The sequence below is a fragment of the Podarcis erhardii genome, assembly GCF_964252035.2.
Source record: "Podarcis erhardii genome assembly, chromosome: 17".
NCBI classification, from domain to species: domain Eukaryota; kingdom Metazoa; phylum Chordata; class Lepidosauria; order Squamata; family Lacertidae; genus Podarcis; species Podarcis erhardii.
The window spans coordinates 34,110,490-34,134,652 of NC_138515.1; the positions used below are offsets into that span (position 1 = coordinate 34,110,490).

At 44.8% G+C, this 24,163-nt stretch overlaps 1 protein-coding gene and 1 pseudogene across 12 annotated transcripts in view; one reads left to right on the forward strand and one right to left on the reverse strand.

The window, feature by feature from the left end:
* The window catches only part of ADGRL3 (adhesion G protein-coupled receptor L3), a 555,597-nt gene that overhangs the window by 45,254 nt on the left and 486,180 nt on the right, over positions 1-24,163 (forward strand). The window lies entirely within an intron of this gene.
* Positions 3,656-5,460, reverse strand: LOC309332043 (NEDD4-binding protein 3 homolog pseudogene; annotated as a pseudogene). Its single transcript has one exon. The product of its transcript is annotated as an NEDD4-binding protein 3 homolog pseudogene (transcript).

Sequence of the window (24,163 nt, forward strand, 5' to 3'; positions counted from 1 at the left end):
CAGACGAGTTCTGAGAGAAATAGCAACGCTGCAGTCATTGACTTGTGGACAGGGTTATCAGCAGTGGCACTCGAAAGCAAAGGACTTGACAAACATGTATAAATGCTTGGCTATGAATGTGCTGTTCACCTCAGAATATGTCACAGTGGCTGTTGCAACTTACCAGTAAAGGATATCTTGTCAGGGATGCAAACCATCATCATCAATTGGAAGTGACATTCATTACTGCACTCATATGCATTCTGTGTTCAGGCATATAATTTCATAACAGTTTAAATCTGAACAATTATAACATGTTGACCTGTTAAATAACTTAGGCAGCAAACCTGTAACCACTTAGCTGCACCTCTGAGTAGACATGTGTAGGATTGCACCGTTAGTCTTGTTTATTTAAGAAAATCTCTTGTTACGTGCACCTGCGTATTTTTGGGATACGAACGTGGCAAACCTGGAAGTATACTTCTGGGTTTTCGCCGCTCACACATGCGCAGAAGCGGTGCCTCTACTTACGGACTTTTTGGGTTCTGGACGGACCCCTGGAACAAATTAAGTTTGTATCTGGAGGGTCCACTGTATTAAAATAAAAAAATCCTGAGTTGTATCCAATGGTATTACTCCTTTGATACTAAGGCAGAATAGGAACTGTGTTCGAAACATACGTGATGCTAGGATGGGGGAGGTATGGGCTGTGTTAAAGAGAGGGTGGTTGTGGTATTATTCAGTTCTGCATATAAGACATGCCATTTGTCAAAAAAAAACCACCTACCCTTTTACTGTAAGAGTGTGTGGACAGGTGATTGCTGCTCAGTAGTGTGGCATATACTCACATTGAATAAATGCAAGCATTAATTGGTGATGAGCTGAACATTTTGACTTATGAATGCATAGAAAATTTAATACTTTAATAGGCCTTCTTCTTTGGCGATCACTCGTAGTCAAGTAAGATTGTCTTCCATAAACACGGTTTTAACAATGAGTCTGTAAGTGACTGTGGAGGCCAGTTCTAGATCCACACATCCTTCCACAGTGGGGACATTGGTTTCCGGGCGGGAGTTGATCACAGTGTGGATTTACCAAGCGTGCCTTCCTCTTCGCACGTTTCTCCCTTGCATCCTGAGTTTGAGTGTCTTCAAAGCCCAGGACACCTTTGGTGAAGGCTGTTCTCGATTTGACACTTCTGGTGGGATGTACACATCTTGAAATGACATATGTTAGAAAAACAAAATCAAAATACTTAAGAGTGTAGAAGTAAAATGCTGGCTTAAGAAAGAAAGAAAAGGTGCATGGAATAAAATTTATTCCAGGCCAAATGTGTTTTGGAAGAAACATTTCTGCAGAACTACATTTTTAGCGGAGATTCTCACCAAATGCCTGGGACACTTGCAGCAGGAGTTGTCTGCCGTTGATGCTTCCCCTGTTTTGTGCTTGTCTTTTCTATAAGTAGTGTGCCATGGTAACCAGGAGATCAACTTTTAGGATAATTATAGATCTGAAAACACTGTGTAGCATTATTAATATGGTATAAGTAGTGTTATAGCATTTGCCACATCTACTGTAATCTATTTATTTTAAGCATTTTAAACCCACTCTTTTAGTCAAGGCTTCCAGAGCAGCTTACAAAAACTTGTAGATTCCCTTCCTTCAGGCTTGCATCTAAAGGACATGGTGCATAAGGGGAAAAGGGGAGTTAAGGAGATTCAGGCATTCTTTCTTAACAGTTGTTACACTGACCCGCTGGGGTGGTAGCCTGATATAATGATTGCCACTAGGTGACAGTTGAGTGAGAGCCAAGGGCATCTTGTGTTCAGCAGCGGCAATGGATGTTTCTCCTGTTTTGCGGCCTGGTGTAATTAAAGAACTCTGCATTTGTTTGTCATTCAATACATGGCATGGGCATCCTAAACACAGATGCCCTATGAGAAAAGCCATGTGCTGTTGTACAATCCTTGGCACGTCCCTTAATAGCAAGTCACCAGTAAATCTATCCTGTAGACCTAGCCTCACACTGGTATCTATCTATATTGGAGCCCCCAAACCCCAGAAAACTAAGCGGTCTCAAGAGATCAACTTGGCCAGAGTTTGGTATCAGAATAGCTATTGCTCAGTGGTGTCCGTAACGTATCACAATAAACTTGTTTTCTTTCCGAAGTTCTTTGCAATGCAGAACTTTGACCCCTTGTTGCGGTCCTTTTTCTCACAGTCAGTCAGATACTGTTCCCGTGATGTTTTGCAGTTGTACAATGCAAGTGTGGAATTGGGCAGTGGCTTATGTTAAATCCAGCAGCTTATTTTAAATTTTATCAAACTTTTTTCAAAGTAAGTTTCTAGCCCTTTTAGCTATGAGCATAAGCTTGAAAGTGTTTACAATTCCTGGTAAAATATCAGAAGCCAGAAGTGGGGATGGAGCAGCGTTTTCAATAGGGAGAACTTCAGTTCAGTGATGTGATTTGGCGCGTCACTCCTCCCTGTGAGTAGCAGCAGCAGAATAAATTAGGAAAGTAAGAAAATATATGGAAATATACCTGATTTGCATAATGATTGCATACCAGTCAGTAGTAGCACAACAAAAAGCATTTATCACTACTCCAGGCCATTCTCGTGCAGTTTTTCAGAAGATATTTTGAGATGAAATTCTTAAATTCTTTGCTCAAAATATTTTGTACTGTAATATTGGGATGGTGTGGCTGTTTACCACCTGTATATATTTCTTCATGCATGAATGCCGTTCCACAGGCAGGCTAACGTGTGTTGTCCACTGGTTGATTTCTGCAACGTGGGGGTGGCTTTGGTAGTCTTTGGCTGGCTTCCGCTGTGGGAAAGGGCCAATTCCAGTATTTCTTAGCAGAGGTCCTTGGAGTATCTCCAAAGTGCACTGTGAAGTCAGGTATGATCCCCAGCCCATCATATCTTAGAGCTGAAACGTGGGGCATGGGACTTGTCAGGCTTCCCAGATGCTCACCTTGGTGAGCATATTTATGAACTTCTAATTGCTTAGTCTAATAAGAATGGGTAAGTATTTAAGAATTGATATGTAAATTGCACTTTGCAGAAGACAATTACTTGTAGTAAGAATGCATGTCACTTATCTGTAATAAGATTTAATGAAAACATGTTTGGGGGGAGAGGAGACCTGAAAGGCCAAATTTCCTTTCAGGTTGAATGAATATTCCTGGAAGAATATACTATAGTCAAATCAGCAGAAGTCCTGACAAGTTATTCTGTATTAAAAGTGATCGCATCCGACTCGTCAAATGAAAAGCCAGCAAGTCTTGTTTTCTGGCTGAATAAATGGACCTACAGTAGACTTTTTGGCCCTATAACTGAAATGTTGCATTCTTTGAAGATGTAATATAAGAGCAACAGCACAGCAGCCGTACTGGCTGATCTAAATTCAGTTAATGAGTTTGTGTGTTAGAACCTGTTCTACTACGATTATCTTCAATCAGGCAGATTGTGTCCCAATATTTTATTAATAAATTTCAAATATTTGTACATAGGAAAGAATAATATATCAGATAATTATATAAAAAGAACAGTGTTGTTTTATGAATGGGTGGCAAACAAAGTTAAAAGAATGGAAATTTAAACACTAATACAGTGGTGGAATAAACAAAATTATGAAAAGTAGCAACAAGCCAAAAAAGAAAGGGCAACTATGGATAGACGGAAAATGCGAGGTGCAATGCTGGGATTCCATTCCATGGACGGCAGCAGTCTTCAAAATCCTCTATGGACAAGGTTAACCAGATCTTTAGTTTAACCACTTCTTCTAGCAAAACCCTCAGGTCCATGCTGCTGTGTGGTACCTCTCCTCTTTGTAATTCCAGCACATGGCCCCTTTCGTACTGTTCAGATCTTTGAGGACTCAACTCTTTCAATCGGAGGTTGCTCTGAGCTGATACATCTGGGCTCACCTTGGAACTGCCGGAACTGCCTTAGCTGACTCTCCAGTGCCTGGTTGCGGGAGTACATCTCCACATACCTGGCCTGCATCTCCCGCTGATAGCGCAGGACTATTTTCTTCTCCTCTTCCCAAGTTTTCCGCTCCTGCTCAAAGCTTGCCTCTTGCAGCTGGGCCTGGCGCCTTTCACGCAGCAATTCTCCCCTTAGCCATTCAGCGCCCTCTGCACTCCGCCCCCCCTTGCATCCCCCTACTTTTAGAGCCATCTGTTTCACAAGCCAAAACGTCCTGGCATGCTTGCATGGGAGAGTCCCGCAGAGGAACAGGGGAGCCACGCTCTGGCAATGTTTGGGAAGAGTCCCCCAACTGTGCCACTTGCGAGTCCTCGGCTTGCATCTCTGTTTGGACTTCCCACAGCTGTGTTTTCAAGCTGAAGATTTCACCCTGTTTCTGGGCCATCTCCTCCTGGGTATCTGGGAACTGCTGCTTGAGCACTGAAATCCCTGCAGTCTTCTGACATACGTCCCACTGGGTCTCCTCCAATATGGGACTCAGGCGCTCTGCCTGTTGGTGCTGCAGCCTCAGCTCCTCGCACTGCCTCCGCTGAAGGCCCAGCTCTTCTAGCAGCCGTTTCTCTAGCTGCTAAGCTTTGTAGAGCTGCAGCTGAACCTCCTGCTTCAGTTCATCCAGCTCATCCATCCACAAACTCCATTTGTCCTCAAATATCTGAGTGAAGGGATCATATCTCACTCAAATTTCTCTCCAGGCCCTTCTCAGTCAGCCGGTCCTCAAGCTGCTTCACCACATCTTTCAAGGAGTCTGTGGGTTCATTCAGAGGGTGTGGTTTCCCGGAGCTCTGCAGGGGGCTCAGGCTCTTGCAAGGCAGAGGTGTTTTGTCTACAGCCAAGGGGTCCCGTGGCCCCTGAGAAGCCCTGTCTAAGGAGTCGCCAGTGTGGTTGTTGTGGCCTGTGGAAGCATTGAGCTGGGTTGGAGCAGGTTTGAAACATGGAGTGTCGGTGGGGAAGCTTTGGATAGAGTTTGTGCTCTCGTCCAGGCTGATGGTGTGCAGCAGATGACTGCGGAGAGGGCTGCCTTGCGAGGTGCTGCTGGTGCTGTCCTGGGCCAGGCTCCTGTTGCTCTTGGACAGCTTCTGGCCTTTGGCTGATGACTGCCTTGGCATGCACAACAGGCTTTTCCATGATACCACCTTGAAGGCAGAGGGTCTGATCCGACACTTGTCGAAGCGTCCACGTTCAGGCAATGAGCTCTTGGAGAAATCAGCTGCCTGTTGATGGTCCCGGAAATACTGCTCGGGGGACTGGTTCTCCTGGTCACTCACATAGTCCCTTTTAAAGCCACCTACAGATGACTGGTGCTTCTTCTCGACCCGGGTGTCCCGCTTGCCCCAATGGAAGTAGCCAAAAACTCCACACTGTGACGTTCCTTTCCAGAGCAGCCCGTCTGGCTGACGCATGCCATGCAGACCTCCTGGAGAAGTCGGCAAGAAATCCCGTTTCTCTACTCGGCTGCCCACGTTGCCCATGCTGCCGTCGTTGTCCGGCTCAGAATCCAGAGTGAAAGGATCAAACAGTCAATGGCAGGGGTTACCGGTCACATGAGAGGCCTGTTCTGTTGCTATGAAGTTTTAAACACAAGCGGAATGTCAGCACATGATGGCTGCCTGTAGCCTGATCCCCGGCTAGACTGGGTTGGACTCCATTCTGCGACCTCCTCCTCCTGCAGCCCCTTGGTCGGCTCCATAGTCCCCGTCTTTCCATCCATTTATATATTCATTCTTAGCACTCTTGTTTAGCTGCTAACAACCCTATTTTTCCATGTATAAATTTTTTTAGTGAAATATTGTGGGGCGTCTTATACACAGTTGGTGAATGCTCAGGAGTTCCGGCTCTGGCTCTGGTGTGGGCGCCCAAGCTCTGACCTGGGCTTGGGTTCGGTTTGGGCTTTGACACGGGTGCAGGTGGCTTGGGTTTGGGCTCTGGCCCGATTTCTTAATTTTGGGGGCATTTTATACACTGAAAAATATGATATTCTTTCAACACATTGTTTTGTGTGTGTTAATTAAAAATAACCCATTTGCAATTTTTCCAACTTGGGATTATATATAATTATATTGTTACCTTGCTGTATAATTTCAGAAGTTCATTTATACCGCTTTTGGGGCATTACCATTGGCTATGGTACATTGCAAAACCTATAGTTGGACATTGATTCTATGGATGTAATGGCTCATGAGAGGGGCGTTGGAGAGGGTGGCTGGTGGCCATGGTTTCCACTGCAGTCAGCTTTATTGTACTACCCAAAGGCCATGACAAAACCATTCAAACACTATCCACATGTCTTTCACTGACTCGTCCCAACTTTCACAGGAAGTCCTCCCAATATTTTAAATTCCACACCATGTTTTCTATGTCATCCAAGAGGAGATTTTCAGCAGACTTTTTCTATTGAAGTCTTTGATGATGATGACAATGACAATGACGACTACTACTACTGCTACGACTGCTTCTACTACCACAACTATTAATACATTTATTTATACGCTACACCTTCCTCCAGAAGAGCCCAGTTTGGCAACTGACAGGGCTATTAATTAGTCAGATGAAGATGGAGGCAAGGAGGCATTAAGATTCATGGGCACAAAATGCTGGTAGTTGAAAAGAAAAGGCTAGAATAAAGGGCACGTGTAGTTTCTTCTGGTTGTTGACCAGAAATGAATTAATTGGACACCAAGTCAACCATAACTACTGTGTGTTATGGTGTGTGTAAACGGCTGGCTGAGGCCCATTGTCTATTAATTCACAAAAAATGCTGTGTCTGGCAAATTAGCCTTGGCGTAATTTCCTACAGGGCTCATAAGTGCAAGTTGTAGTTGCTTCGCCTTGGAGTAGTGATTATTGTAGTAATCAACTATGAGCAGGTAGACAGTGCTTGCCATCATATCTTGCTGATTCAATACTAGTACTTACCATGCATGCAAGGTGGATTCTACACCGTTAGCTGTCTTTGGTACTTGGCACACATGCTAACGGTTTTGGACTATACCGTCACTTGTAGTTTCCCTTGCATTGCCTTTGAGTTTATTTATAAATTAAGTTGCTTTTGGCACCCTTTGATCGTACAGTTCCAAGGCAGGTTACAACACAATTCCAATAAAAGTGAAAGGAGGTGAACCCGTCTCACCACATTTCAACCAGGTAAAAAAAACCCTATGGAATGCCCCATGGTTTATTGCAGAAGTAGACTAAACTGCAGGAGGCAGTGGAAGACAGGAGTGCCTGGCGTGCTCTGGTCCAGGGGGTCACGAAGAGTCGGACATGACTAAATGACTAAACAACACAGACTAAAATCCACAACAGCCTTGGCAAAATGCTAGGTCTTTATCTAACACTGAAATGCCAACAGCATTGATGCAGTTCCTACCTCCAGGAAGAGGGAGTTCCATAATTGGGACGTCGCCATATCCCATGTTACTGCATGAGCTATATCCCATAAGAACCTTATCCTTAAACATTTCACCCCTGTTTGCTAAGGCACTACCCCTCGTAAACAACTACAGTGCAGTAATCCATGGTTCCGTTGTTTTTGGTAAGATCTTGTTCTCATTCTCCATATGAAGGCTGCAGTATGCCTCAAATAATTAAATAATCTACCTAGGTCTTTTATGTCTCCGGTAATCTTTCTGCTGGGCACTCACGCTCTGCAGATATCGAAGCAGAGCAGCAGGTGATTTTGTGAAAAAGATAAATGAAGCTTTTAACTTGAAAGACTATTCTCTGCTCCTCTGCTTCAATTAAAATAAAATAAAACCCAGGGCTCTTCAGTGCTCTGCAGGCAGCATTCTGGACAAAGCACTTGGAGGAAACCAACTTCTTGCAAACATGTAGAAATCCAGTAGATGGAAAAGTAGGCAGGGTGACGGGAGCAACGCAAGGCTTCTGGGGGGACCCCGATTCAGCTTGGGATGCTTTGTGGTGCAACTCAAATCCCCCCAATTTGCCTGGTTATCTGGCACATTTCTAGTATATGCTTTTAACAGTCTTCTACCTGCGGATAGGGATGCGGCTGGCGCTGTGGGTTAAACCACAGAGCCTAGGGCTTGACGATCAGAAGGTCGGTGGTTCAAATCCCCGCGAAGGGTTGAGCTCCTGTTGCTCGGTCCCTGCTCCTGCCAACCTAGCAGTTCGAAAGCACATTAAAATGTAAGTAGATAAATAGGTACCGCTCCAGCGGGAAGGTAAACGGCGTTTCCGTGCGCTGCTCTGGTTTGCCAGAAGTGGCTTAGTCCTGCTACAAACCACATGACCTGGAAGCTGTACGCTGGCTCCCTCGGCCAGTAAAGCAAGATGAGCGCCGCAACCCCAGAGTCGGTCACGACTGGACCTAAAGGTCAGGGGTCCCTTTACCTTACCTGCAGTAGGATATCCTGCAAAGGACACTCCCCCATAAATTGCATGTGGTTTGTATAAGCACCTGGTTGCTGGCATCTGTCTGCCTCTGGACGCAATGGAAGAGTTCTTCAGGGCAAAAGTCTAACCTTTGGGAGAGTTACAGCACCTGCTGTGGCTGTAGAGACCGATGTAGGAGAGACGACTTTTATTGCAGGTGGGGCAGATGAAGGTGTCCTGTTTTGCTGCCGGTGGTGGTGGTGCACCGTGTCGTTTCTTCTCTTCAGTCCTCCTAGTGGTTCTCCCTTCTCTGGTTACTGATGTGGATAAACGACCTGACTGCCTGTCTCCAGGCACTGCAGTCATCTGCAAGGGATTCCCACATTGCGGGGTTAATGTTGCCAGTGTGGTGTAGTGGTTAAGAGTGATAGACTCGTAATCTGGTGAACCGGGTTCGCTTCCCCGCTCCTCCACATGCAGCTGCTGGGTGACCTTGGGCCAGTCACACTTCTCTGAAGTCTCTCAGCCCCACTCACCTTACAGAGTGTTTGTTGTGGAGGAGGAAGGGAAAGGAGAATGTGAGCCGCTTTGAGACTCCTTAGGGTAGTGATAAAGCGGGATATCAAATCCAAACTCCTCCTCAAACAACAACTCCTCCTCCCCCGCTGCTGCTGCTGCTTCTTCTTCTTCTTCTTCTTCTTCTTCTTCTTCTTCTTCTTCTTCTTCACGTTTGCAGACATCTTTGTAATGCATATATTTGGTCTGCCAACAGGCCCGGTGCCTGAAGCCCACTCCTCATAGGATCCTGCCATCTTCCATTCTCTGGACATGACCAAGCCAGCATAGACGTTGTTGAGACAGGAGTGTGGACATGCCAGGTGTGTGGGCTTGGGAGAGCACATATTTGCCTGAGACTCTGTCCTGCCATGTGATGCCCAAAATCTTCCGGACGCAGCACATATGGAAGGCATTGAGGAGCTCCTGTAAACTGCCCACAACTCACTTCCCTAAAGTAGCATGCTCAACACGCAAGCCTGGTAGACCATCTTGATATTGGTTGTGTCAGAGCTGCCCGAGGTCCCAGCTCACAAAGGACCAACGCCAGTTCGTTGTTATATACAAAAGTCTTTATTGAAGTTCAGTTTCGATTTCAAAGCTGCGGCGCGCAGCTCTACGTCTCAAACTCTAGACCGCTGAAGCTCCGTCTGAATCTCCTCCCCCCAGACACCAGTTTAAGACTCTAGCCTTGCTCCACCTCTTCCTTTGCTCTTTCCTCCTCTGGGTCCGCCTGTCCGCTGGGGTCTTGCACTTTCTAGACTCTTCTGATGCTGAGTCCCCTGAGTCTTCCCCCTGCTTCCGGCGGGCTTTAGGACCTGGTTCCCAATCCGGGTTTTCTGCTGTCCCGCGCGCCTGTACATTCGAACTTGGCGCGCGTGCCCAGCCGGCAACCTTTCTCCTGACCGTTATACTGCTCCTGTCACTGCTCCTCCCTTCGGGGAGGCTAGCTGGACCTGACTTCCCCTCCGTTCCCTCACTCTCTGATAGAGGCGTGGTCAGCCCTGACTCATCTTCTCTCCCTGCTGGAGGAGAAGCTGGCCCTGATACATGGGACTCTTCCCCCCCACTACGCTCTGGTGGGGGAGCTGGTCCTGATCTCCCGCTGCTGCTTTGGGAGTCCCCGCTGGCCCCTTGCTTCTGGTGCATCCCCCCTGGGACCCCCCTTGCCCTGGCCCTCGGCACCCCCCTCTGGGAATCTTCTGATTCGCTGGAGAAGCTCATGGAATCTCTCGTGCCACTGTCATACTCCCCTACGCTGCCCTCAGATTCTTCCCCTTCACTCTCCATTTCCTCTCTCCCCTGTGCCTCTGCTCCTGAGCCCCTGACAGGTTGTTAGCATCACATTCTCCCATACTCTTTTGGAGATGCGAGCCACTGCTGCAGCTGTCTTGCCAATACTTTTGTGGTGGAGTCCAGGTCGACAGAATTGTCTACCACCTCAAGTGTGGGGTTGCCAATGCTGATGTGTGGAGTGCTGGTGACAGCTTGACCCAGGATATTGGTGTTCGTCAGGTTGATGTTGAAACTGAATTCCATGCAGGGCAAAACAGTTGATGAGTCTCTGCAGAGCTTCCTCACGAGTGTGTTCTCAAGGCTGGGTCATCTGCAAACAACTTCTCTTGTATAAGTACAGGTCTGTTGAAAACATGCAAACGAATGCATGTACAGCAGGAGCTGGGCAGGAGTATGTTGATTGTACTTAACGTTGGGTCATATGAAGAGGGATCATATGTTTGATTACCGATTTTAGCTTCAACGCTGGCAACTACAGATGCTACCCACTAATATATTTCTTGTGTTCTGTCCGAATCAGAGGAGGCAGCTGAGATGCTAGATAGATGTTTAGAGGTAGTGGTGGCCTGGATGTCGCTCAACAAATTGAAACTTAGGTCTTAGGTGTTTTAAGTCCTCAAGTCTAGGAGGTGGAAAGGCAGGCCGTTGTGTATGGGGTTGCACTCCCCTGAAAGCAGCAAGTGTGTAGCTTAGGAGTAATACTGGATTATTTCTGGAGGCCCAAGTAACCTTGGTGTGTGGGATTGCCTATATCTAGCTTCAACTGGTGTGCCAGTGACATCCTGTTTTTGGACGGCGTTGACTTGGCCACAGCACTTATGCAGTAGCCAAATTACTGGCTGGGGCTGCCTTTAGAATGCATATATTCCTTGTTCTGAAACAGCGTGGATTTCCAGAAGGTTTCTGAGCCTAATTCAAGGTGATAGCATTGGTGTTTAAAACCGTAAATCAGTTAGGCCCCAAATCTGAGATACCACCTCCTTTTGTACAGACCCTTTCTCAGGTGTTAAGATCAGCAGAAGGGGCCCTCTTGGTAGCTTTACCATCCTCAGAAGCTCAGGATGGTGGCGGCCCTAAAAAGGGCAAACTCTGTGGCAACCGTTAAATTGTGGAAATCCTTTCTCCCAGAGGTGCATCTGACAAATTTGCTATGTACCATATGAACTTCAGCCTGGCTTTTGACACCTAAGATGTGTGTTTTCAGGATCCTCCCTATTCATGTGACTCTTATTTGTTTAACTTTTTAAATTCTGAACTTTAAATTGTTGTTACTCACCCTGGGACCCACTGGTGAAGGACAATACAACTACTACTACTACTAAGTATTATTGTTGTTGTTGTTGCCTTTTTATGAAAGTTTGGGATAGCTCAGTCGGTAAAAACATGAGATTCTTAATCTCACGGCTGTACATTCAGCCCCATGTTGGGCAAAAATATCCTGCATTGCAGGGCGTTGGACTCGTTTACCTTCATGGTCCCTTCCAACTCTAAAATTCTATGATGAACAGCCTCCCAGCAGGGCCCTTAAGGCAGAACTGCACAGTGTTGCCCCTTGACTAAGAGAAGAAAGGGAATTAGGAGTATGGCTGCTAGGCTGTTGTTGTTGTTGCTGTTTAGTTGTTTAGTCGTGTATGACTTTTCATGACCCCATGAACCTGAGCACACCAGGCACTCCTGTCTTCCACTGCCTCCCGCAGTTTGGTCAAATTCATGTTCGTAGCTTTGAGAACACTGTCCAACCATCTCGTCCTCTGTCTTTCCCTTCTCCTTGTGCCCTCCATCTTTCCCAACATCAGGGTCTTTTCCAGAGAGTCTTCTCTTCTCATGAGGAGGCCAAAGTATTGGAGCCCCAGCTTCAGGATCTGTCCTTCCAGTGAGCACTCAGGGCTGATTTCCTTCAGAATGGAGAGGTTTGATCTTCTTGCAGTCCATGGGACTCTCAAGAGTCTCCTCCACCACCAGAATTCAAAAGCATCCATTCTTCGGCGATCGGCCTTCTTGATGGTCCAGCTCTCACTTCCATACATCACTACTGGGAAAACCATAGCTTTAACTATATGGACCTTTGTTGGCAAGGTGATGCCTCTGCTTTTTAAGATGCTGTCTAGGTTTGTCATTGCTTTTCTCCCAAGAAGCAGGTGTCTTTTAATTTCGTGACTGCTGTCACCATCTGCAGTGATCATGGAGCCCAGGAAAGTAAAATCTCTCACTGCCTCCATTTCTTCCCCTTCTGTTTGCCAGGAGGCGATGTACTTCATTTTATTTCATTTAGGGACTGCTTAACCACAAAACTCTCTTAAGCGGTGTCTCGTCTTATGAATTTGTTAAGCCCCTCTTGGTTGAGATGATGCCATGTTGGTGTGCTTCACAGCACCCAGCACGCTGGTCTACCAAATAAAGTTATGATAGTGGATAGTAGATGCCTGTACGAATTAGTCCTAATAGGCCTAACTAGAAGTAGACCACAGAATGATGAAAACTCTAAAGCAGTGGTTACAAGAAAGATTTATTGCCAGTATGTTTTCCTGATGGGAATTCTGGAAAGTACCTTGATAATAAATCTTTCTTGTCTGTATTGGCTTTTCTCTTTTTCATCATTCTTGACGGTTAAACTGGTCTGCAGGCAATTAAAATTGGGAAGCAGAGTTGGGTGCTGGGATAGGAGAGGAGGAGGAAACTCATGAGGGTAGAATTTTCACAGTTGCATATATTTTTCTGTTACCCGAAGTTCCGTTTTTGAAGTGTTTCACCTGTCATTGTTCTGTTTTACTTAACATGGAGGGGATGATCTTGTCTTAGAAAGCAGCAAATGTACCCACAGTTCTTTAGTCAGATATTTGAAGGTAATTGCTTCCTCTTTTCCTTTAGCTCGACAAATGTACAGCAAAGTTTCCTGTCCTAATTGTTCATCGGGGAGTTCATGCTGATTACATTATAGTTTCATTATACCATGTGTGGGTGTAATAAGTACTTCACATATGAAACTAGTAACACATCCTTTCTTATGATGAAAAAAAAATTGTATTTTATACAACTGTGGGTAACCCAAAACATTTCCTTGGTGGTATTTTATCACTCGTTGAATGAAGTTCTGTGAGTTTCATTGACCTTTCCTACTCAGTATTCTAAGCCGAATAAACATTTATTTCCTAGTCCTGAAGACATTTATTGGTGAGTCCCATTAATTTCATTCGGACTTGAGTGGAAATAATTGTGTGCAGGATAATTGTCATCAAGAGGCAAAGATCTTCAAAACCATGGGCCGTCTTGGAGAAGGAAAACCTTACAATACAAATCTGGATTGAAAATAATATCCCTGAATAAAATGCTCTGTTTTGTTACCTTTCAAAGTGAAAACGATGGCTCTTTTGATGCTAGCAGACCTATTGTTCGAAGCCTTTACTCTGCAGGATTTAAGAAATTTTAAAAATGGGCTTTTGTTGTTGTTTTTTATCTGTTGTGGTTGAGTATTGATTTTTTTATACTTTGCCATAATAAGGTTTTGGCTGGAAAAGTGGGGTAAATGTATCTAAAATAAATGACGAACCAGGCTGAGATTGTGAGCTGGGAAGACATTGGTCCATATTTTGTTCCTGTTTTGAATTTAGTAGATGTACCACTGCTGTACAGCCCACTCCACTCTGGGCTTAGTGGCCTACCTTACAAAGCTGTATTAAAGAATGAGATGGAATATCTGACGCACCAAGAACACTTTCAAACCACTAGAGAAATGCCAAGTAGTACTTATGATTGAGCTTTATTTGGTTCCGTTGGTAGATTAAAAAAACCTTTATTCAGTGAAGACAAAAGTTTTATCAGTTGGACTTCTCTTATTTGGGTGAATTGTTAACTATAACGGGTAATAAGCAACAGCAAAGCACTGGAATTTATGGAAAGCAATCAACCGCACCTTCTGTGACACTTCCTTCAGTTCCTCAGAAAGGCACCTGCACTTAGATTTGGGCAACACGCAAATGTGTTTAGACTCGGTCAGTTAAGACAGATGGTTAATCATTTTGTAAATCCTTTAATTGGTTGACAGTCCTGATTATTAGTGTTTGTCTGCAACTGAGAAACAAGTCCAGCTCCAGGTTTCGAGAGCCCTTGAATAAATAGACTCTGGTGGTCTCCCCAGAAGGCACCGCGCTTGCCCAGGGTGGGGGCAGCAGTGCTTAATAGAAGTTGTCACCACTCCCGCTTCTGCAGCCAGTGGGCTGTTTGCTTTCCTATGCAGTCTAGGCGCTGCTGATTGGAGCCGTGAGATGAGTGGGGCAGCATGCCAAACTTCTTATTTCCACAATATTAATCCCAATTCTTCCATGTGCTGACATCACAGGTGACATATTTTAGCTGCTGTGACACTGGGGAGCTGGGTGGCACAGCCTGGAGCTCCACTCACTGGTGAGCCAGTGTGGTGTAGTGGTTAAGCGCGGTAGACTCGTAATCTGGTGAACCGGGTTCGTGTCTCCGCTCCTCCACCTGCAGCTGCTGGGTGACCTTGGGCTAGTCAGTAGTGTTGACTTAATGATGACAGCCCTGCCTCTGCCATTGCAAGTGGAGGTTGGTGGGGCCGGGGCATTTTGTTTGTGTGTGCATGGGTCACATCTCCATTCATCACTGCCTCCCCAATCCCCGCCAACCACAGAGGGCCAGCAAGCTGTGGCTGCCATTTTCTTTTCTTCCAAATGCGTTTTGATGCCCGTCATAAAGATGGCTTACACAAAACAAGTGAAATACCATGAAAATCCCTGAAACAAGAAGTAATCGACCTTGCTGTATAATTTCAAAAGTTAATTTATACAGCTTTTGGGGCATTACCTTTGGCTTTGGTACATTGAAAAACCTATAGTTTGACATTGATTCTATGGATGTAATGGCTCATGAGAGGGGTTTTGGAGAGGGTGGCTGGTGGCCATGACTTCCACTGAAATAAATTCAAAGAATACAGTGGTGCCTCGAAGGCGAAATTAATCCATTCCGCGAGTCTCTTCATCTAGCAGTTTTTTCGTCTTGCGAAGCAAGCCCATTGAGGGCATAGCGGATTAGCGCTATTAGCGGCTTAGTGGTTTTAGCGGCTTTTAGCGGCTTTTAGCGGCTTATTGGCTTATCGGATCAGCTGATAAGCGGCTTAGCGGCTTAGAAAAAGGGGGGAAGGGGGGGGGGAAAGGAACTCACAAGACATTTTCGTCTTGCGAAGCAAGCCCATAGGGAAATTCGTTTTGCGAAGCGCCTCCAAAACGGAAAACCCTTTCGTCTAGCGGGTTTTCCGTCTTGCGAGGCGTTCGTCTTGCGGGGCACCACTGTACTACCCAAAGGCCATGACAAAACCATTCAAACACTATCCACATGTCTTTCACTGACTTGTCCCAAGTTTCACAGGAAGTCCTCCCAATATTTTAAATTCCACACCATGTTTTCTATGTCATCCAAGAGGAGATTTTCACCAGACTTTTTCTACTGAAGTCTTTGATGATGATGACGATGACAATGACGACGACGACTACTGCTACGACTGCTTCTACTACCACAACTATTAATACATTTATTTATACGCTACACCTTCCTCCAGAAAAGCCCAGTTTGGCAACTGACAGGGCTATTAATTAGTCAGATGAAGATGGAGGCAAGGCAGTATTAAGATTCATGGGCACCACTGTATTCTCCTTAGTAAGTAAGCTTTATTGTACCAGCCAAAGGCCATGATATAACCATACAAACACTATCCACATGGCTTCCACTGACTCGTCCCAACTTTCACAGGAAGTCCTCCCAATGTTTTATATTCCACACCATGTTTTCTATGTCATCCAAGAGGAGATTTTCCCCAGACTTTTCCTACTGAAATCTTTTGTGGGTTATTATTATTATTATTTATTTTATTTCTATACCACTTTATATTTTTAAGGAAAATCTGAAAGTGGTTTACAGCATATTAAAACATCAACAAAACAATCCAGAATGAAACATTTCTGAAGAAAGTCAGATATAGAGTATACAGTCAAAGCAACATAATTAACAGAAAACTAAAATGTTATCTTAAAGATTTCAAAAATAAAACATTACAAAGGAGGCCAACTACAGAATACATATTTAACACAAAGTTAACAAAAAATATTAAACATTTCAAAAAACCCCAAAACCATTTCTAAGTGAAGTCGAATATAAAATGCACATTTAAAACATCATATTTTATGCGATTACTTTATTCCAGCATCAGTTTCCCCTTTTCTAGGTGTGACATTTAGTCCTTGCAGGAAAACAATATAGGCACAGTTACCTTTGGCTTGGTTCAGCCATCCCTGGCCAGCATCTCATTTGCACTGTGCTGCTCAGGATCACCTTGTCAAGATTCTAGTCCACTGTTTGTACTCAGAGAGATCAGCATGTGGTTTGTTATTGTTGTTGTTTAGTCATTTAGTCGTGTCCGCCTTTTCGTGACCCCATGGACCAGAACACGCCAGGCACTCCTGTCTTCCACTGCTTCCCGCAGTTTGGTCAAACTCATGCTGGTAGCTTCGAGAACACTGTCCCACCATCTCGTCCTCTGTCATCCCCTTCTCCTTGTGCCCTCCATCTTTCCCAACATCAGGGTCTTTTCCAGGAAGTCTTCTCTTCTCATGAGGTGGCCAAAGTCTTGGAGCCTCAGCTTCACGATCTGTCCTTCCAGTGAGCACTCAGGGCTGATTTCCTTCAGAATGGAGAGGTTTGATCTTCTTGCAATCCATGGGACTCTCAAGAGTCTCCTCCACCACCATAAAGCATCAATTCTTTGGCGATCAGTCTTCTTTATGGTCCAGCTCTCACTTCCATACATCACTACTGGGAAAACCATAGCTTTAACTATACGGACATTCTGGAGGAGGAACCGGCAAGCCACTCCAGTATCCCTGCCAACAAAATTCCATGAACAAAGCATGTGGTATGGTACACCATAAGGGTGCCAGTTGTCGTGATACTTTGGCTCAACGCAATGGTTTCATTATTGGCTTCTGTGTAATAATAGAGATAGGTGCTGAAACTGATTCACAAGAGGCAGAGAAAGTACTACTTCACAGGGCATTTAATTAACTTCCAGAATTTGCTGCCGCAAGATGCGGTAATAGCCAATGAGTTAGATGGCTTTAAAAGTAGATTAGACAATATCAAAGAGAATAGGTCTGTCAGCGGCAATTAGCTACGGCAGCTAAATGGAATCTCCACCTACACAGGTAAACAAATACCATATGTATACCCCATGTATAAGACGACCCCAATTTTTTGAGCCCAAAATTAAGAAATAAATTTATTTATATATTTAATTGCAACATTCCGTGTATGAGACGACCCCCAATTTTAAACTTAAAAAAATTGGGGGGAAATACAGTCTTATACACGGAAAAATACAGTAAGTATTGGGCAATTGCTTACCTGTCCTGCTTGTGGCTTAGCCTTTAATAAAAAAGGGAATATTAAACAATAAAAACAATTATCTACAAAATGCTGGTAGGTGAGATATCTGTCGCTCTGCTAATATACTGCTTCGTCAGCGCTGTGTTGTCCGCACTTCACTTTGCTGAAGGTTGGAATGCTATCTTACAGTTCAGCCTTTTTCTTGATTACCTTAATAGAATTATTTGAATCTTGTGCTGCACAGTTTCAAGTGTGAGACCAGAGAGTGTATAGATTTTCAGCTCCATTCACATTTTAGTTCTCATCTTAAAGTTCATCCAACTTTTTCAGGCTAGCCTTGCACGTCACACAGTAATTTCTTCTTCTTCTTCTTCTTCTTCTTCTTCTTCTTCTTCTTCTTCTTCTTCTTCTTCTTCTGTTGTCCATTTGTGGCGCAGCGCACTTTCAGCACAGTATAATAATAATAATAATAATAATAATAATAATAATAATTTATTTATACCCCGCCCATCTGGCTGGGCTTCCCCAGCCACTCTGGGCGGTTTCCAACAAAACACTAAAATACAATAATCTATTAAACATTAAAAGCTTCCCTAAACAGGGCTGCCTTCAGATATCTTCTAAAAGTTTGGTAGTTATTTTTCTCTTTGACATCTGGTGGGAGGGCATTCCACAGGGCGGGCGCCACTACCGAGAAGGCCCTCTGCCTGGTTCCCTGTAACTTCGCTTCTCGCAGGGAGGGAACCGCCAGAAGGCCCTCGGAGCTGGACCTCAGTGTCCGGGCAGAACGATGGGGGTGGAGACGCTCCTTCAGGTATACTGGACCGAGGCCGTTTAGGGCTTTCAAGGTCAGCACCAACACTTTGAATTGTGCTTGGAAACGTACTGGGAGCCAGTGTAGGTCTTTCAAGACCGGTGTTATGTGGTCTCGGCGGCCGCCCCCAGTCACCATTCTAGCTGCCACATTCTGGATTAGTTGTACTTTCCAGGTCACCTTCCAAGGTAGCCCCACATAGAGCGCATTGCAGTAGTCCAAGCGAGTCTGTGGGCAGGTAGGGTCTCATCCTGTGTACCAGCTGGAGCTGGTAAACAGCTATCTGCCTGCAGACTGCCTCGCCAGAGTGGTGCATGCTCTGGTTATCTCTCGCTTGGACTACTGCAGTGAGCTCTGCATGGGGAACCAAGTTACAGGGAACCAGGCAGAGGGCCTTCTCGGTAGTGGCGCCCACCCTGTGGAACGCCCTCCTGTCAGATGTCAAGGAAATAAGCAGCTATCTTATCTTTAAAAGACATCCGAAGGCAGCCCTGTTTAGGGAAGCTTTTAATGTTTGATGTATTACAGTATTTTAATATTTTTCTGGAAGCCGCCCAGAGTGGCTGGGGAAGACCAGCCAGATGGGCGGGGTATAAATAATAAATTATTATTATTATTATTAAGTGAGCCAATAGTAGCAATTGCGTCAAGTTCCCCAAGTTTTTCCACTTTAAAATATCAGATGCTGCATCCCCCCCCCTCCTTCTGCATCTGTTTTGTGTAACTTGTTTTCATGAAAGAAAAGAAGCCTTAATTGATTGCATGCTGTCTAGGCTTTGACAGAAATACAACCAGTGATCTCGTCTATGTCACATTTTATCAGTGTGGTTAAAAAGTCCCACTTTTCTTTAGATTAATTATGGGCCTTGGGAAGTGACTTCCATAGCTTTTCCTATGTGCTGCGTGAAGAAGCCATTTATTTTATCTGTTCTGAATCTTCCAATGATGTCCACAAGTTCTAGTATTTTGCAAGAGGAAGAAAAACGTTTCTCTACCTGCTTTCTCCATGCCACGCATAATTATATGTACTTCCACCCTGTCACTTCTTACTTGCCTTTTCTCTAGACGAAAAAGTTCCAAACACTGCCATCTTTCTTCATGGTGGAGCTAGTCCATCCTCTGGATTGTTTTGGTGTCTCCTTTCTGAACCGTTTCCAACTCTGCAATATCCGTTTTGCGGTGAGGCAAGTAGTACTTGCTACCGCTTTTCTCAAACTGTTTGGATGCCTCATTTTGCCCATTTGTATAAATAAGTGGACACTGATTTTGTTTTGACTCGGTTTGCAAACCACCTTGTGGGGTGGGGGGAAGAAACCCCAGCCTCTTCGCTTTTGAATCAGTTGTCAGGCTGGGGCAAAATCTAGATTCCTGCATTGTAAGGGATTGGACTAGATGAGGTCATTTCCGACTCTATGATTCTGTAAATTGTCTCTTGAAATGTGGGAGGCCTTCTAGGCACAATTTGAGTTGAATATAGCAATTATGAGGAACGGTAGAGAATTCTCAGGAGAATCAACCCTCTTGCCAAGATTTCTACATTTACAGTGGTGCCCCGCAAGACGAACGCCTCGCAAGACGGAAAACCCGCTAGACGAAAGGGTTTTCCGTTTTGGAGGCGCTTCGCAAAACGAATTTCCCTATGGGCTTGCTTCGCAAGACGAAATGTCTTGCGAGTTTTTCCGACTTTTTTTTCCTTTCCCCCTCTTTTTCTAAGCCGCTAAGCCGCTTATCTGCTTATCCGCTAAGCTGATAAGCCGCTAAGCCGCTAATAGCGCTAATCCGCTAAGCCGTCAATGGGCTTGCTTCGCAAGACGAAAAAACCGCTAGACGAAGAGAATCGCGGAATGGATTCTTTTCATCTTGCGAGGCACCACTGTACTTGTAATTGCCAGCCTAACCACTAGTCTCCCCGTCCCCCAGTTTTCTGGTGGTTCCAGCAGTTTACAGCAGTAAACATTTAAGCCACACTCTTGCTCCCCCCCCTTTTGTTGTTGTTGTTGTTAAGTCGTTTAGTCGTGTCCAACTCTTCGTGACCCCCTGGACCAGAGCATACCAGGCACTCCTGTCTTCCACTGCCTCCCGCAGTTTAGTCAAATTCATGCTGGTAGCTTCGAAAACACTATCCAACCATCTCGTCCTCTGTCGCCCCCTTCTCCTTGTGCCCTCTATCTTTCCCAACATCAGGGTCTTTTCCAGGGAGTCTTCTCTTCTCATGAGGTGGCCAAAGTATTGGAGTCTCAGCTTCAGGATCTGTCCTTCTACCTCTAGTATTTTGGGGGACTCTGACAGGTGTGCTGTTCTAGAAGCATTTCATGTGCCTGGCAGGCAGGAGAGAGACCTCCCCCTGCTGCTGTGCTGATACTGAAGCAGCCGCCAAGTTGACCAGAGAGAGGAAGGAATTCATTGTTTTGGCTTGGATTAAAATCCAAGCTTGAGAAGGACACCTATATATTACACAGTCGTACCTTGGATCTCAAATGCATTGGCTTCCGAACAAATTGGCTCCCGATCAGAACTCAGAAGTGAGTGTTCTGGTTTTCGAACGGTTTTCGGAAGCTGAACATGTGGTGCGGCTTCCGATTGGATGCAGGACACTGTTCTGTTCAAGAACCAAGGTACAACTACTGTATATGTAAGAAACGAGGAACTGAAGATCCTTAGAAGGAACACCGTGTATATTATTGCTGTTATTATTTCTGTTTATGGTCTTTGGTGCTTGGCTGTTTTAATGCCTGCATAATTATGCTACATCATTCCTGGTCAGCTGGTTAGGGAGTGGGGTATTTTTTAACAGCAAATAAAGTTGCTCTTGTGTTGTATCTAGGTGGTTGTTGCCTCCTAGAGGGACTATGAAGACTATGAACCCACATAATGATCTTAAATGTGGCACAATCCGCTTCACCATATTGATATTTCCATTTAAATGCAATATACCAGCCTGTTAACGCTAACTTGACTCAGGACCAGTGTCGTAAAAATCATTGCCACAAAAGAAAAACAGAAGAGCTTTTGAAGAAGTAAGCAATTTAGTATAATATTCCTGCTGGGAGCATTCTGGGTTAGTGGAAATATTGCCATTCTTTAGAGTTTGCAGAAACCCCGAAGAGCGTTTCATCTGTAACCGATGAAATGGAGACCAGCATATGCAGAAGAGATGATGCTTTGCCCATTGGGAACAGCACTTCTGTTATTAATCTAAGATAATGCTGCTTTTAAAGGAGCTATTGTCATGGGAAGCGAAGATTAAATAATGTCTGGCTTAAAAATTGCAGCCTGAACCTTTCAGGGGGAGGTATCAGAATTCAATCACTCTTAAAATGCTGCAGCACTGTTGACAAAGTTGTTGAAAGATAAGTGCCATGGAGTCATTGCTCTGATTGCTAGTTTGTACTGTATATTAGATTAGTGAATGTATTCTTGCTATAATCCACACTGGAAATGTTAGAAACTTTTGAAGTATAGTCAGTTTGCCTGTTTCAGTTTACATTCAGATGCTGGGATTACTCCAAATCTGAATCAACATGCTGGAGGTTCCTTGGTGGTGCTGAATATATATATATATATATATATATATATATATATATATATATATGCAGGTTTTGGTGTCCTCGGGTGTCTTCCCGTGTAAAAGTTGGGGTGTCTAGGCGACGTTTCGACGAGGTCTCACTCGTCATCTTCAGGCTGGTGCTTTCGGCTTCTTGTTACTGGAACAGAGCTGGATCTCAGTGTTTGAGTTCCTATAAATACTGTAGAGGGGGTGTGGTGTATAGCCTCCAATGTTCTGGGCAGAGAGGAAGTTCCCAGGCTAGTGTGCCTTTTCTTCTTTTGTTCCTTAATTACTTGAGAGATATCTTGAGTGATTTCTTGAGTGATATCCTGAGTACCACTTAGGTGGGTCATTAGGTGTGGATTAGTTGTTAAAGTCTTTGTGTCTTGACCTCTTGAACTTTGTGAAGAGTTTTCCTGAGAAGATGGCTGTACTGTACTTTGTTGTGCTCTGGCTTGGCTTCGTGTATAGGGGCGAGCTGTGGTTTTGTGGCTTGTGTCAGCCAGGTCTGTGTAGGGATTGCAGGGGGGTGCAGCATCCGGAGGTGCCACCATGGATTGGCTACTGGATGGTGTCTGTAATTCATCTGTGGAGAGGGTCTGGGTTTGGGTCTGGTGTGGTCCAAATTGCTCTTTAACACGGAACATCACCACAAGAGAATAATCATGGAAGCCATCGAGATAGAGAAACACCCTCACAACATGAACAAGCGTGACGACACATCCCGCTTGCCAGACATCTGGAAATTAGCCCTCCCCACAAAAACTGACACCAGATCCAGAGGCACACAGAACGCCAACACCAATCAACCACACCAGACCCAAACCCAGACCCTCTCCACAGATGAATTACAGACACCATCCAGTAGCCAATCCATGGTGGCACCTCCGGATGCTGCACCCCCCTGCAATCCCTACACAGACCTGGCTGACACAAGCCACAAAACCACAGCTCGCCCCTATACACGAAGCCAAGCCAGAGCACAACAAAGTACAGTACAGCCATCTTCTCAGGAAAACTCTTCACAAAGTTCAAGAGGTCAAGACACAAAGACTTTAACAACTAATCCACACCTAATGACCCACCTAAGTGGTACTCAGGATATCACTCAAGAAATCACTCAAGATATCTCTCAAGTAATTAAGGAACAAAAGAAGAAAAGGCACACTAGCCTGGGAACTTCCTCTCTGCCCAGAACATTGGAGGCTATACACCACACCCCCTCTACAGTATTTATAGGAACTCAAACACTGAGATCCTGCTCTGTTCCAGTAACAAGAAGCCGAAAGCACCAGCCTGAAGATGACGAGTGAGACCTCGTCGAAACGTCGCCTAGACACCCCAACTTTTACACGGGAAGACACCCGAGGACACCAAAACCTGCATTCCTGTACCCGTGAAAATCTACGAAAGCATATATATATATATATATATATATATATATATATATATATATATATAGTGCTTTCATGGGCCAAATCTCACTTTGTCAGATGAATTTGTTCAACTTTAATGTGCCACAAGACACTCGGTGTTGTTTTTCACTGCGACAGGCTAACCTGGCTACCCAACTGCAATTCCCCCCTGTGCTTTAAGTACAACATGGGGCAATATTTGTAGAGGTGTTAAAAAGAGCCCATTGAAATTTGTGACTCCAGCAGTGGCTCAGAGTTTCAGAATAATCCGTGGTATCATGATACTGTCATACATTTTAGACACAAAAGGAAGCAGCCGTTGTAGCTTAAAAGTTGTAACTAGGAGGTAGGCAGTGCATTGGACCACACCATGAAGGTTCTAGTTAAGGCTTGGTGCAGGTGCAATGAAAGGTTATCTACAGGGCACAATAATAGGGCTAAAGGTATTGGGGGGACAGGTCCCTTAAGCATATATTGACCACAAAAGACTTCAGACACTCGTCTTTTTGAGAGGGTGAGCAAAGTAGGTCTGAATTCCATTCCTACATGCAGAGCCGTTTGAAGCCAGTAGAGATTATTGCCCTTGCCTTCTAAATAAATAAATTTGAATGCTTTCCCTGCGTTGTTAAATACAGTTGGCTGGCCTTCCCCACGATGATGATAGTGATATTAGTTCTTACTCTTCATTGTATTAATAACCTGCCCTTCAACCTGAATGTTTCCAGGGCAGTGCACAAACAGCTGATTAAAATACAGCACAGCGAAGATACAGCAATAAATACGATAAAACAGCAATTCCAGAGCAGAAGCTATCAGCCCTTTAAGTCGGCTATCTCCATA